At 39.5% G+C, this 16,246-nt stretch overlaps 1 long non-coding RNA gene across 1 annotated transcript in view; it reads right to left on the reverse strand.

The window, feature by feature from the left end:
* LOC134491319 (uncharacterized) overlaps positions 1–15,930 on the reverse strand; it is a 40,637-nt gene extending 24,707 nt beyond the window's left edge. The window contains exon 1 of the long non-coding RNA XR_010067309.1: positions 15,593–15,930. This is a non-coding gene — a long non-coding RNA (uncharacterized LOC134491319). The remainder of the gene's footprint in view (positions 1–15,592) is intronic.
* Positions 15,931–16,246: the final 316 nt, after the last annotated feature.

The following is a 16,246-nucleotide window of genomic DNA, read 5'->3' on the forward strand; positions in this document are numbered from 1 at the left end:
GTCTTTGATGTATGGTAGTGTTATCCTTTTCCTTGTTTGTGTTGGTTGTGCTGTAGTGGGTTGAATGGTCAGGCACTTTTTGATAAGGTTGTGTGGGCATCCATTTTGTTGGAAGATGTTGTATAGGTGGTCTGTTTCCTTTTTCTGGTGTTCTGGGTTGCTGCAGTGTGTTTGTGCTCATCTGAATAATGTTCTTACACAGGTCCTCTTGTGGGAGGTTGGACTGTTCCTTTGGTAATGGAGCACTTGGTTGGTGTGGGTTGTTTTTTGATAGACTTGCATTTCTAATTTGCTGCCATTTCCTCTGCTGATGAGGATGTCCAGAAAGGGTAGTGTGTTGTTGTTTTCTTCTTCCCTTGTGAATTTTATTCCTTTGAAGATGCCGTTGATAGTTTCATATCTCTTCTCTAGTTGTTCTTTTTTTTTTATTACGACAAAGGTGTCAACTACATACCCGATCGATACTCTTGGTTGTATGTGTGGGAATGCTATAGTTTCTAAACACTGTTATGAGTCCTGAGAATGGTGATCCCATGGGTGCTCTTCTGATTTGTTGGTATATTTATCCATCAGACTGAAAATAGGTGGTGAGGCAGAGGCTGATGAGGTCCATGATTCTGGGCATTTCAATCTTAGTGTATATGACATATATGTATCATGCTTGTTACAGGAACTCCATTATTCATCTAGGTATAGTCTCACTGGAGTCGAACCTGATTCTGAGAGACTTCAGAGATATGTCAGAAGTGAACTGCCATTGTCTTTTTTCAGGAAGATTTTTTTTTTTTACTTCCTAGTCTAAATCACAGCCCTGAGGTTTCTTGGAGGCTTCCTGTCTTTGTATTAACCAGGTCTGATTCTGCTTAGCTTTTCAAGATCAGTTAAGGTCAGCTGTGTGCTACTAGTCATTTAATTATGTGTGACCCCACTTGCTTGCCTGGCTTCTAATCCCTATTGGTCCTTTTTATTTGGCCTTTTAGTGTGAATTTGTTTGGGGAGTACTGAATCTACTCCACCCTTCTTCGTGGTCATCCACTGTATGTCACCAGCTAAGCCAAATGCAAGCCACAACCATGGTTGGTTAAATACTGTATGCTCAATACATATGCACACCTCAGTTTTTGCAGCCCTAGGTGGTCAGGAAAGAAGAACCAGGAGGTTTACTGACTTCCTAATGATAGGCTGTGTTCATTTGGGTAGATCCCAAGTTTGATTAGTCTAACAGAAGTTCTTAACAGATTATAACATATGGCAAACTCCTCCTATACATTGGGTGATGAAGGAACCAAATAGTTGAAAAATCATCTGCTGCCACATACCATTATTTAGATCCTAAACTCTTCTTTAGAGGCACTATTCTTGTGTCTGAGTCATGCGCCAGATTAAGTCTTAACAGGTACCTGTTGAGGCCCAAAATTTACCACAGGCAGCCCTGGATTAACCATTAAGCAAAACAAGTGCAAGCTTAGGGCTCCAAGGGAAGGGGGGCACCACAGAGTTTTTCTCTTTAGCTATCATGCCCTTAACTCTTTCACTGCCACACTCAGCTTCAAGTCAATTTTTGGGGGGTATTGTCTTTATCTGTCATGTTGGACTTAATATGAATTATGAAAAAAATTCTTTGGCATGGTGACTCACTAAAGTTTAAAAGTTTGCTTTGAAGGTGTCATCAGAGATCACATTTATTTCCATCCAATGGTTTCGCTTCCATCAAGGGGCATCACCATTGGGTTGTGCTTACGGCATCAGCTGACCTTACGGCATTCTTGACCCTACTGCTGCTCCTGTTTCCCACTGCCATCTTCTCATCTTTTCAATTACTAGGGATAGCACACATCTAGCATGTGTCTTCTTAAAATATTTAGAAACAAGGACCAGTAGTTAGTGGTTTTCTCCCTGTTCCTAACAAGATCTTTCAAAACTGATACTTTTTAGTATTTTATATCTTTATATAACTATGAAGTAGGTCATGAACTTGACCTTAAACCTTACTGCAATTCATCTCTATCTGATGGCCAGATTCTCTATCTGATGGCCAGATTCTTCCCCAACTGGGTACCTTTCAGATATGCTGGGATGGCAACACCCTCTTATTCCCAGTCAGCATTTGCACAAGGTTGCAAAAAAATCTTATCTTGACCAGAAAATGAGACCTGAAATGGAGATGGTTTGGGAAAAAGGTTTGTAACACGAGCTAACATTTTCAGAGATGGCGTCCAGAGTTTAATAGAAGAGGAAGGTGAAACAGTGAGCATAAGATTTCTCACCACTGATATCGCTAGTTCATTCATCAAGGCATTCAGCATAATGACCAAGGAAGGGTGATGGATTGCCTGTTAACTATAGGGCAGTTCTATTGTGACCCAGGAACACATGACTGAGATGATCTTCCTTCAGCATAGTTAGACTGAGATACTGTAAGGCTATCCAACCTGAGAGGATCAAGTACATTTGCACTCTCTTCCCGTCTACGCCATTTGAATTTGGAGAAGCTATTTCTGGCACTCTGTCAGGCAAAACTACCCTTGTCTGTAGGAGGACAGAGAGCAGGTAGCCAAAAGGCAGCAGCCAATTATTCTTGTGTGCAATCTGTCAGTATTTAGAAAGAAGGGAGATCCTTTTTTAATCTTGCTTTATGCACACTAGACCTCAGCACAGTATCCAGTTGTGAGAGCTCACCAAGTCAAAGACACCCTACCAGCCCATGCCAGTCCACCCCCAATTAACTTCTTGGATATTCAGGGGAATGCAAAAGCTAGTGAACAGCTACGTTCCAATCCCCATGACTCTACAAAGTACAAATCAGTTTGCTTTGTACTGGGATTTCCAAAAGCTGAACTCTTCAAGCATCTGAGCTCCCCTGAAGTAGACTAACAAAAGGAGATGCTCATTTAGCTGAGGAAGAAATTTTAGAAGCATGGTTTCTCATCTCTGCTTGGCAGACTCCAGTGGACCATAACATCCTTCTGCACAATGAGCAGTGAAAGGGTACAGGAATCTACTGGTTTCACTTTCTCCCATTCAATTTTTTTTAAAGTTCTTTCTGGGTCTTTATTTAAAAAAAGTTAATAATTGGGTAAGATTTTACCAAAAAAATGGAGATTCTCAACAAGTTCAGCAAGTACAACTGTTCTCCGCATGGAAATGAGTGTGCCTACCCTACAGCTGTTAAAGATGAGGAGACATGTGATAAGCAAACAAAGTACAACCCAGCCTGAATACACAGGAACTTCCACCCAAATTATTATGGCCCATATATTCAAAGCCATCTGCCTGGAGTAATGACCCTGTAAGAATTATTGCAAATAATGCTTCCACTAACTGCCCCTCAGCTGTGATCTTGGTTGGAAACTATGGCTTCAGGAAATAGGTGAGACTGCTAGTTATGTTTACTGAATGTTGATTCATATTTGGTTCTATAATCAACTTTTTCTGCACTCCGAGTTAGGAATGGTAATTGATGTTTAACCAAGACCAGTACAACACTTTGGTTTTATTCTGCTGGACTTTGGGAGAATAGGCCTCTTTAAAAGGAAGGGTGGTGTAAAAATAAAATTAGGGTGTTATAATTCTGGCTTCAGACTTCCTTGGAGTCCTTAAAATGTCTTGAAATCCTAGGGTTTCTGGAAAGGACAACATGAACTTGAAATAAAATTATTGAGAGAGTCCTGTCTCTACCACCTACATATGCTGCTTACTTAAAACTCCTTGAGGTCCTCTTTCATGTTGTATTTCCCACTTGGTAAGAACTGCATCAGTCACAGGATACCAGATGGAAGATAACCATTTTCCTTATGTAGGCAATTAATTATGTTTGCAACTTAACAAGGGGAGGAAAAGGGGAATGTGAGAGACCCATAATGCATTTGTTGTCAACTTAAAACTAATTGTGGGAATAGATCCTACTCAAATAACCAGTGGTCAGTCAACTTTGTCTTGGTAATTTTTTTAAGCAGAAGTATTCAGTTGGTTGGGTATCTATAAAGCTATAGTATATAACAACATGCTCTTTTCTTTGGGGCCATAATGGTGCAGGACAGACTTTAACGGGACACTTCTACCATTGTTGATGAGGAGGTCCAGACATACAAGTACCATCTCACCCAAAACTTCACATAACAGGGCAGAAGAGAGAGAGGAGCAGAGTTTTTACTCCTTTGTTTTATTTTCAGAAGGTTACTTGAAATAAGCTTCTAGTTTAGCAGGTTTGGTGATATATCTAAGGACTGAGAGGGCTATGGATTCTGTGAATCCTCTGTACCTCATGATGAGCTGCTTGTTTACAAAGCAGAGGACCAAAGCTCCTTTCAAGCTAATTTGTCTTGAACCTGCAACCATTTCCAGATAGAGGTGGGTGCTGTTTGGATCCAAATTGGGTAAGGTTGCTCTGGATTCAGTGTGAGCACCTGCTCTGCACCCGTTGGCTTCTCCTTAAAGAAGCCATGCTTTTTCCAGGACCTGCACAGATTCAGGAAAATACACTGTTCAGTTGAGGAGGTGCTAGGGAGTCAGCAATAGGCACTGACATAAGGTCCCACCCCATACAGCCTCTTAATTCAAATGTATATTGTCCTGAGCCCATGGAGCAACAGACAGAGAGAAGATGTCCTGGCCAGTTCTGAAGCAATCTTGCCTCTCTGAATCTCTACTTGCAGGTTATGCCTGGTTGTTTGCCCATGGGGATAATGATACTAACCACTGCTTAGAATCATATGTACACAAAACACCTGTGACACCAAGCTAAATTCAGGGATTTTGTACTGCAAGGTACATTACATTGCAATCTCTCTTGTGGTTCCTTCCATTCTGACTTCTAATGAATTGCACTTAGCCATTGCTTGGTAATAAACACAGCTGTTTCTACCTCTTGGTGCAGCAGTCAAGGAGCAGAGATGTAAGGACTGCTCCAAACAATCTGCAAGGAAATGGCTGTAGGCCCAAAGAGCGCTGGAGGAACAGGCTTTAATCTGAAATCTGTAGTATTTCTCAATTAACTGAGCACAAAGTATTTGCTCTCTCATTCTCTCTTTCTCTCAAACTGTGACTAATTTTATGGAATGCTCCTTGACTTAAATGAATAGAAGGCAAACTACTGATACATATTCTGGGTCAGTTTCTCTTAGCAACCACACACAGTAAGCACGGCCCTCTTGCTGTTTCTCTCCAGGGTTGAGCCATTGCTGATTATGGTCCTGACTCAAAAAATCTGTGCAAATCAAGGAAAACATTTTGACTCCCTTTGGGGGCCAATTTGGGATCTTGGTTAAGGATAGGAAAGGCAGTGTTTAACCTCCCAAAGGTCTTACTTTTATGCTTTATTTTCACATTTTAAAGCAAAAAGTTGTGCTGCTGAAATTTGGCATTTTGCTGCCATATTTTGGCTACACAATCTCAGAGTGCTTGTGGAGTACAAATGGGCTGCTGCATGGAGCCCACAGGCCATTGGTCACCCACTCCTGTTCCAACTAGATATTTCTCAGCCAAATAAGAAGTCTAGTATTGACCCACATGACCTAGATATCTAAAAGAATGCCGTTCCCAGTACCAGCCAACCCATATTCTTAGATTTTAGGAAAAAGGAGCCATCCCATTGTCCCACAATTAGCAGAAGGAACTCTGTGAGACAAGACTTGGAGATAAAGTGTCAGTTTTGCAGGGTTAGTTCCTGAAGGTATCATTGGGGAGTTTTAGTTCATTCCCTTGGTTATTAAATTAAGAAGTGCTGCTTAACATCTCTTTGAAGATGCTGGACTAAGATGTGGTGTTAGGAATGTGGAGATGATACCCAACTCTATTTCTTTCTGTCACTGGAATCAGGTGGGCCATTGGAGACCTGCTTGGGTCCTGCAGGAAGCTAGATTAGTGTCAATAAATTGATGAGCTATATTTATCAATTGATGGTCTCCAGGGTCAAGATTTTGCTATGTATTCTAAGCTAGATGGGGCTACCCTTCCTCTGAAAATACAGATATAGAACTTGGGAACATTCCTGCATTCATCTTTGAAACTGGAGGTTCAAACTGTCTGAGCTGCATGGAGCAGTTTTCTCTAGCTTTGGCAAATTCTGCTACCACTTCTGGACAGAGAGAAGTAGTCCAGTAATCCATCTACTGGTAACATCCTGATTATAGTACTGTGTTCTGTATGGGTCTTCTCTTGAGGATCACATGGAAGCTACAGCTAGTTCAGAATACACACATAAGATCTGAAGGCAAAAGGTGCTTTGGAACCCACCAGGCTGGAAATGTAGCACCTGATTGCAATTCTTTAAAACAAACATCTCTTTTCTTAGAATTGGATGACAACTATGGATGGCAGCTGTACAATCGAGAGAAAGTACAGCCACTTCACCAACTCACAGGCGAGTGCTGTTGGTATATAGTTTTCTGCTACAGAAATTAATGTTACCATAGTAATTGAGTACTTCCTTAAGTATCGGCAGGGTGAAGAGGTCAAACTTAATTGTCCTCAGTTTGGGTGTTAAAAGCTGCATTGCCTGGGGGAGGAACCTTGCCTGGACTTGTTTTAGTTTCAGTTTCCTTCTTTCTACACAGCCTCTCTTCCCTGTCCTCTCTGAGCGTGTGTGAATGCACAGCTTGTAAAATATGTTTTTGTGCTTTCTGTAAATACATTTATTTTTATAGAAATGCCTGGTGTGTGTGATTTTTTCTGATCTCTTGGGCCAAAAGCTTTCCAGCACACTCGGACAAGCGCTACATTCATGCCCCATGTGCTCCAAAGGACCTTTTGCCCTCAAAACTGAAGTACTACGCAGCCCTAGTATAGAATATACTGGCCAAATTGTTGTCAGAAACATTATTTCAAAACCATATGGCAATATTGCTAAAGCAACAGCACTGGCTTCCAATACACTTGCAGTCTGAATTTAATTTGTTAGTGAACACAATTAAAGCCCTACATGGTTTGGTAGGTTTGTTTTTGAGGAAACACCAATTTTCTAAATATTAAGATCTGCCAAGAAGACTGTGCTCTGTGCAGCAGTGTCTCCACAGGGGGATCAAGGAGATGAAAATGATGAAAGCAGCATTGTCGTATTGTGATGCAAGCCCCGCCCCTTTGCTACATGTGATGCATGCCCCAGGGAGGTGGAGTTTCTGCCATGACCCGGATTTCATCACCGTGATGGAAGTAGCGAGGGCCTGCAGATGCTGCTGTCTTTGCATCTTCTGAGGGGAGCAACATATATTTAAGAGAAATGATCAAGGGCCTTCTTGGTTGTGATGCTCAGGTTGTGAAATGCTCCTTTCTTCAATTTAGGCTGCAAGCGAAGAGCTCATCCAAACTCCAAAGGTCCTAGCCAACCTTCAATTTACATTCCCTTGGGGAGCCTATTGTGTTGACGTGGCTGCATTTTTATTGTTTTTGTGCTATTACTGGTTTTTTTTGTTTTGTTTTTTGCATTCTTTGCCCTGAGATTCACTGATATAGGAAGGGTTATAAATAATAGACAGAAACAATTCATTGAGCAACATCCATATAACTAGACAGCTAGCAAATTGCTTCAAAAATGTAGACTCTGCAGATGATGATCATGCCCTGTGTGAGCATAATATTCCTGGAATGATTCGGCTATGATTTGTAGCCTCAAATGGAATTTTACAGTGTTTGTGAAATCCAGAACAGAAGTGCAATCTCTTTAAAGAAAACCAACAGACCTTTAAATATATATAATTATTTGTGTATAGCAACCTAGTCTACATCTTCTCTGTCTTACTAAAAGTTGTTATGTGAACATCTCAGTTGACCAAAGACATGAGTCCAGAGGTCAGTCTTGGTTTAGCTGTATTTCTTTCCTTTCTCTTATTGTATGTTGTTGATTTATTTTGCTTACTATTGTGTACTCCCTTCCTGCACTTTACATAACATTGTTCCCCTAAAAATAATAGCATGATGTATGAATATGAAGAAGTCTGGCAAACTTAAATCATGGGTCAATGTCCTGGGAAATCCAAAGACATTTGGGGGTACCTTTTATCTAGCCTTTCAAGGTATAAATTACACATGACAAGATAAAGGAAAGTACATTTATTTGGGAATAATGTAGAGCTAATTACTTGTGGCTTTAATCAAACAGTTCTTCAGGATTGTTTTAATTGTTGCACCTTTGCCAGTGCAAGGGGGAAAATAACTCATATTGAAACTGCCAGCAAGAATTGGGGATAAGGGTGAATGTTCTTCATGCTAAGGTTCTTTGTGCTAGAAATTTGTCAAAAGCATCCTTTTTCATCCAGGGAAGAATTATGTGATTAGAGCAGCTTGTGGCATTGCCCATTTGTCATGTTCACTGTTTCAATGTGCACTGTACATCGTAAAGTTTCACATGCCATGGCGCTGACGCGCGTTTCTGTTTGGGAGGGAGCTGCTGTGAAACCTTGTGCCAAGCTCTGTATCTATGTTCATTTCAATGGAATGTGTTGGGTTATGTGCTCGGCTCAAGGACTTTTCCCGCGGACCATCAGAAGCCATTAGGAGCACCTGGGATTGTGAGCTTGGGAAGATTCTACAGGGGGAGGGATCTCATTTGTACCGAGGGTTTTTAGTTTGCATTTGGCGCACTTTTTCCATTCTCAGCTTTCTTTGTGATCCTGCATACTATTCTTTAATAAATCAGATATCTTTGTGATCCTGCTTATGATGGTGTTTTAGAATAGGCATTCCTTACACCATTAAGATGATGGCATTTGTGAACATCATGAAAATGTGGTCTGCAAGGAATTTTTCCTGCCTTAAGAAATCCACTTTAACACAAGTAACAGAATAATTTTCATGGGTTCCTTAGAGAACCCCAGCATTGGATTCTTCAAGAAACTAATATTCTGTCATACATACCCAGGAGGCATGGAACAGCAGTTTTTGCTACCCTTACTGTCACAATGTTGTCCCCAAAGTGTCTCATGCATCACAAATAATGGGAGAGAAATATTCTAGACCACCTGAAGCACTGATCTAAGATTTTCTCATAGCTATGGGCATGGTAGTACACTGGGGAACTTGTTAAATTTCAGAAAGGAGAACTGATCCACTTTACGGTTGCTGGAACATTGATCTAAAAGTTCAATTATTTTGGACTGAGGCCTGAAAGATTTGGAATTCTTTTGTTCCCACTTAAGAAATGTTGATGCTTTTTTGATGATGTGGCAGCATGTAGAGACTGATGCTAGAATGAACTAATATTTGCCATAATTAGTGACCCAATTATAGGAGAATCACTCCTATATTTGTAACTTCCAAAATACTTTTCCCTATTATGGGGAAATATGGAAATTCTCAAGGAGTTACAGCTTAATCGTAAAGCAGGGATGAGCAATCATCTTCACTTAGTGTTTCTGAACCTTGGCAACTTTAAGATATGTGGACTTCAGCTCCCAGAATTCCCCAACCAGCATGTTTGGGGAGGGGGGAATAGAACTTTATACACATAACTGCAGCTGTTCATATATGCAATGATACACATATACTCGTCCAACCTATTTGCATATTCATCCTCCACCTTCCCAGCAGTCTTGAGCAGGATTGCTGAAAGAATAGAGGAAAGTCTAGGGTTACCAGATATCTGAACAGGCAAAGGAGGGCACGGACAATTGGAAAGGAGGACAAATGGGGAGAAAGGAGGACACATTAACTGTTTAATTTTCTTGGCATCTGCAACAAAAATTACAGTAAAAACTGCAAAAAATGTACTTAGGCCTACATGAACCATATGTGAACTTACTTTTTCCAGCATCAGGAAGACTGTTTTTTCAATCAGAATATTTCTCCAGCAAATTTTTATTTTCAAGAACATATGCTAGTGATAATATAGAATCAATGATGGCGCGCTTGTCAAATTTCATCACAGAAACTTATGATAAGTCATGTGATCTACAGACTATACTGAACATAGATTTGGAGGGGCTGGATTGAAGCCAATCAATCAGGAAATAAATAACATAAATCTAGGCTGTCAACGGACAAGGGAAAGAAAGAAGGTCACAAATCACGAAGGTTTGAACTACTGTTATTGTGAAAACAGTCCAAAATAATAATGAAAAAGATACTCAGAAAGCCAGACAACATTTGATTTTAAGGCTACGCCTGCCAGACAGAGGAGATGAGGACAAAAAGGAGGTTATGCCATCCTTTTGCCAGATACCTGGTAATCCTAGGAAAGTCTCACGTCCCTGTCTTCCAGCAGATATGCCACAAACTACTGTTTTTTCTACTATTAGTGGCATCTGGAATCCAAAGATATGAGTATCAAGACTGAAAGGAAACAACAAAGCTTCCATCTTCTTCCTAGTAATCCACTGTGGCTTGCTGGTTTCTCCACAGTCAAGGATCAAGCTGATTAGTTTGCTTACCAGGAAAATGGGAGTTTAACTACACTAAGGAATTTTAGTAAAATACAGTCAGATGAAACTTTAGTTTAATATATTTGGCCACTGTGAAACTTCTTTTAAGGTTGTAAACCTCTGCTGTATGAAAATTAATTGGGCTTCTAAAAGAAATGCATAGGATTGTACTAGAAGTGTCCATGGTCACATTAATCATAACAGGAAATTACCTTCCATGGATTGAGAAGACAATTAAGAGCTGTGGACTCAGTCTGGACTCAATCCAACATGATTCATTTCCAATGGAACACAGCAGAGATATGGGATTTTAGGAAATATTTGCAAATCTCCATTCAGAAAGATGCATTATTCCCTAGTTCTTTTCTTATTTCTTGCACAATTCACCAAATGATGCATAGAGCACTGTAACTTAATCTACTGTAGAATGTAGTGGAGGTTTAAATGTGTTTTTTATAAGGCCCCATGGTTATGGTGCAAAATTAACTTTACTGCTTTACACTAGCTATGAGATTAATTGTAAATTAGGTCTTTGCCTTGTGTCCTAGCTCAGAACAAGGAAAACAATAATTATAAAGGAAAATAAGCTAAGGTTGCCTCTAGATTCAGCAGCTGCAAGGAAGCAACTCTGAATCCCCAAGAACGGTATTTGGTGGCAGTGCAGGATCCCATTACAGGTTATTTTCCTGTTTACAAATCACAATGTTTTTATTACACTTATTAGCATTACAAACTCTTGCAGTTTTGGACCTTGTCAGATTCTAGGGCTTAGCTGTAATCGAATATAATAGGCCTCTTTGTCCATTTTACATAAAGATGGGCCTCACTTTGGGAAAGAATTTTAAGTGTCTTTACTTAAATTACAATGAGATATTTTTAAAAAGGGAGGCTTTAAAGTGCCTTCTTGATTAGGGAGCTGTCAGGGATGACTTGTGGTTAATTAGGATGTTTTTAGGAAGAAGTCGATGGCTCTTCTGTGCACCCACCTGACTTCACTTTCACATTTATGCTGTACAGTATATTCTTATACTGAGAAAGACAAGGGAATAGTTGGATTGGTGAACGAAACAAATCCTAGCAAAATAAACAGCAGAAATGAAAAAAACAACAACCAGCAAACCTATTGTGGACTTGCTGTTTTTGCTGTTACAACCCTCCTATTGCAATTTTCACCAAAGGCAGGATTGCTTTGTTTATTTGTTAGACTCACATGCCACCTTTCTTCCATGAGCTCAAGGTATTATACACAGACCAATTAATTGGAGAAAAAATATAATTACTAGGTTTGATGATTATCCGTATACTCCAGCATCAGAAATAATATATGTGAATGCTATTTGCTGAGGAGGAATAACAAGAGCCAACCTTGATCTTGCTTTTGGGATTTCCTGATACATCTTGTTGATTGAGCTGCCAAATTCCAGTTTCTTAAATCTAGACAGGGTTTTTTTTTTTCACTTTATAGATACCACTTGCAAATTAGGCAATGTTCAAGTCATCTGACAACCCTACATGGCAAATGAGGGGGGCAGGTAGATGGTTCTTTTGCTCACCCATTTGTGTGACAGCAGTTTGCAAGGTTGGAAAAGAATCTGTTTCCACACAAAACAGGGTATCTCAGCTAGGGTTCTGTGGCACCCTAGGGTTCCCTGAGAGATCACAATTTATTTATTTATTTCCCCAAATTCAGGCAACTTCACATTAAAGAGGTAAGTTTCATTCTTCATTTTTAGTTTAAGAACACTATTAATGCATATATATATAGGCCTATACATGAAACAGATGTAATAGCTTTGTAACTTTTGGCCTATATTTGAGCCTGAATGTGCAGGGGTTCCCCAAGACCTGAAAAAATATTTCTTTTTTTATTATTATAATGAATTTTATTAAGTTTGAAGAGAAAGATAAAAGCTACAAAAAAACAAAAAACTACAAAAAAGGAGAAGAAAAACTAAAAAGGTGTGAAAACACAAAAGAAAAAACTTTTTCAACATTACAGAAAGATATGACTTCCGACTTTTAACAGCAAGGATATACAAACATTTTTCATAATCAATCTCTTACTCTATATTAAACCAAAATCACATTATTTCTATAAATCATTCCCCTTTAGCACATTATAAAAATCAGTAAGTACAGTTATTCCCTCCCCTTATATTGAAATAAAGAAAAAAGAATTCATATGAACCTCCTAAACAACTTCCCACACAAAAGATAGCACTTATTTAATTATTCCCTTCCTACTACTACTCTCTACATTTCTGTCTACTAAAATAAAAATCAAACTAAAAAGGACATAAATTGGCTGCCATTGTACTAAAGAATACAGCAGTTTTAATAAACTCAATAAACGCAAAAAAGAAAAGCAATTCAAAACAATGACTTTAAATTCTTAAAACCATCCAAATAAACATTTTATACCCTAATAATCTTAATCTGTATTCTTAAAAACAAATAACATCAACCAAACCCTAAAAGCAATCCAGAAAAACATTCTTAAACTCTTTTCCCACTTCAAAATAAATCAGAGCAGTTACATATCCCCACAATGTGCACAGAGCTTTTCTCTTGAAAAAATCAAACAGCCCAACTGCCCCCCTCAAAAATTCCAACTTCTCTTCAGAAAACCTCCCATACATAACCCCTTCTTTTTCATGGCATTTCACCAAAATGTCAATTTTACTTATTGCTTGCAGATCTCACTCTCTGTTAAATTTCCCCAACGCCACTATCCAATCTTCATCCAGCATCTCAACAGAAATCCCAATCTCATTCTTGGAAGAAACATTTCTATCACTGTTGAATTCCTCAGTTTCATCCACTACATCCCCAACCAGATGACTCATTTTAGAGCTCATATTTTCCATAATGTCCTGAATGTCTTGAATAAAAACTTGACAGGAGTCAGAAAAGAGTCTGTTTAAAATCTTGATGGAAGTCAGAAAAAAACTGTTTAAAATTCTCCATGCAGTAGATCATGGTGCCCCCTAGGAGCTTAACCAGCAAAAGTCGAAGATATGAAAAAGTTCCAAAGTATGTTTACACAAAGTGAGAGTGAGATAAGCAGCCAGTTCCCAAGGGAAAGTAGAAACAGAAAGCTGAAGGTTTAAATCAGTCGATTCAATGTGTAGGAAAATGCTAACATCTTCAAATACCAAAATACCAAAATAATAAGAGGAAGACAATTTTACTCTCAATCCTCCTTTATATTTGGAAGGAAAATGAATTCCAAAACTTAATAATTTTAAAAAAGTAATCCCAAAAACAGTAAGTACCAAGACAGCCAGCTTCTCCTTGCTGTAGAAAGCCTCTCTTAGGGTACGCATACATACATACATACATACACATATACATTTTTACTTATTATTCAAATTTTGTTACCGCCCATCTTTCCCAAAAGAGGGACTCTGGGCAGTTTACAATAAAATTTGGTGATTTAGAAATGGGGTGGCCGGTCTTAGCGTCCCTTTAAGGCTACAGCATGGCCTCCCAGCTACCTCTTACCAGTTGAATGTGAAACGCTGTTAGCGATCTTCTGGCTGCAAGCACCCGTCTGGAGGACAGATGGGGTGATTCCAAGTGTTTTCTTTTATCCGGAGAACACTCCTGGGCTTCAGGAAAACCTGCCTGAGCCCCCCCCCCCGCCCCCAAGTTGCCGCGTTGTCAGTTCCGCCCACTAAGCCTGCGGGCACAGCTGCTCAATCCTCCATGTCCCCACCAGAAGTCGAAGCCTGAAAAATATTCCAAGGGTTCCTCCAGGGTCAAAAAGTGGAGAAAGGCTGACACAAAAGGATGAGCAGGAGCAGGGAGCTATCTATCCCACTGCCCTATTTGCCATGTAGGATTGTCACGTGTCTTGAAAGAACAGGTTTTCTCAGAGCCTAACCTTACTATTTATTACTGTATCTCTTCGGAGACTAGAATGGCAGCTTTAAAAAAAGATACCAGGTGAAATGAGCAAAAGATGTTTTGTCTAATTGAAAATGAAAAATGTTCTGCATTTTTCCCTTTGTCCTTAGCCAATGAAAAAAGTCATACCTTTGATATTTACAAAACAACCATCTTCTCCTCAGACAGAAAAATGTGTTTCCTGGGACTCCCCACTTCTTTTCTAAACTTTGGAAGAAAAAGATCCTGGATGAGGCAGAAGAGATAGTATTTTACAGAGAACAGTGGAAGAACTCAGAATATTTATTTCTGGACAATAATTCTTGTTGTTTGGTTCTCGAAAATAATTACTCTGTTAATGGCAATGTGTTATCTTATTGTCAGATTGCAGGGGTGGTGAAAAGGCTGTGGTGAGAGGCTTACAAAAGCCTAACAATGTGGCTGCTACTTGCTAAAGTTTTTTTTCCTCAGCAAAAGTCCAACAAAGAGAAAAGAAATCGGTTTGCAGATAAGATCAGTCTAATACAGTTGCTCCCTACAACTGTCTTCTATCCTAAATCAACTGCACATAAAAAGAAAAAAAAATCAAACCTTGTGCTCTAATGAATTGGCAGAATATCAGTTGCATTGCAGATGTCCAATCTTGTTTTTAAAAAATACAATTTTCATACAAGCACAACTCATATTTGTCTAATTAGCAGTCTCTTGCATGCTATACCAATCTAACTGCCCAAATATGAGGAATGTAAGAATTCAGTCCAGAGGGGTAAGAGGAGTTATGAATCCACTGACTTGAAACCACCATTTTATAGCAGATTGGTCAGGATGAACTTTTGTTGTTTTCTTGTTTAGATGTTGCTTTTCCATTCAGCTAGAAAGCACAGCGGAATTCAAGTGTGACTAAATTTGTGGAGCCAAGTCAATATATGTTCAGTCTATAGCTGTGCAAAATATTTGATTAAATGAGGTGTCTGCCTGCTATTTCTCTCTCCTGCCTGTCTCTATTCAATACTCTAATGATACTCTACATGTTTCCTAAACAATTATGAACCTGCCGTTAAAGCTTAAAAGGAAGATGTCCCTAGGCTGGGGAGCAATTTGCATAATCTCTGGCGTGCAGGTGCACAAGTTACACCTGCTTGCAAGTCTTAGCAAGTCTAACATGTCTATACCCAAAGCTCCATTAAAATATTACCTTGTGTACAAAATACATTCTTCCCAGAGAAAGCTGGGAAAGAGGCAAGGGAAGATATTGTGGAAAGAGGTATAGAAGCATGCATTGTGCATATTCATCCACTTACGTAATTATATAGGCAAGAAACCCTTAGTGTTAGGAGATGCAACTAACTCACCTGGGCTTGTTAATTGCTCCATTTTGGGCAGGGATGGAAATCTGCTCATCAGTGAGGAATTCCCCTCCACTAATCCTTTTCAAAAACCTGTGAAGGCATAGTAGCTGGTGAGCTGTTATCTATAGCAGAAAGGAGTTTGCCAACAGTGTACCAACCTTTCTGTGTGTATGAAAGTGTACCTTCGAGCCAGTGTTGATTGCTAGCAACTGCCTGGACTAGTCCCTGCAGTTTTCTTGGCAAGATTTTTGGAAGTGGTTTGCCCTTGCCTCCTTCCTAGGGCTGAGAGGGGGTGACTGTCCTAAAGTTACCCACCACGTTCATGCCTAAGGTTGGATGAGAATTCAGTCTCCTGGTTTCTAGCTGGGTACCTTAACTAGTATACCAAACTGGCTCTCACCAGCAAGACTTATAATACAGTAGCTTAAAATATGTGTCTGTCTCCTCCTCCTCCTCCCTCTCATTAAACTAACATGTCAGGTGCATTTTTAGCCTTGCACAGAACTGTCAAAGTGAAAAAAATAAAGGACTGATTTACCTTTTCTATCTTTTCAACCTTTCTTCCCTTCTATTTTGTAGATCCTAGATTCAACCCACACATCTATTTTCATTCACAATTCATTCAACTGGATTGATGCCCAGTTAGCACTGGTATGA

Source organism: Candoia aspera, chromosome 2, assembly GCF_035149785.1.
Source record: "Candoia aspera isolate rCanAsp1 chromosome 2, rCanAsp1.hap2, whole genome shotgun sequence".
NCBI classification, from domain to species: Eukaryota; Metazoa; Chordata; class Lepidosauria; order Squamata; family Boidae; genus Candoia; species Candoia aspera.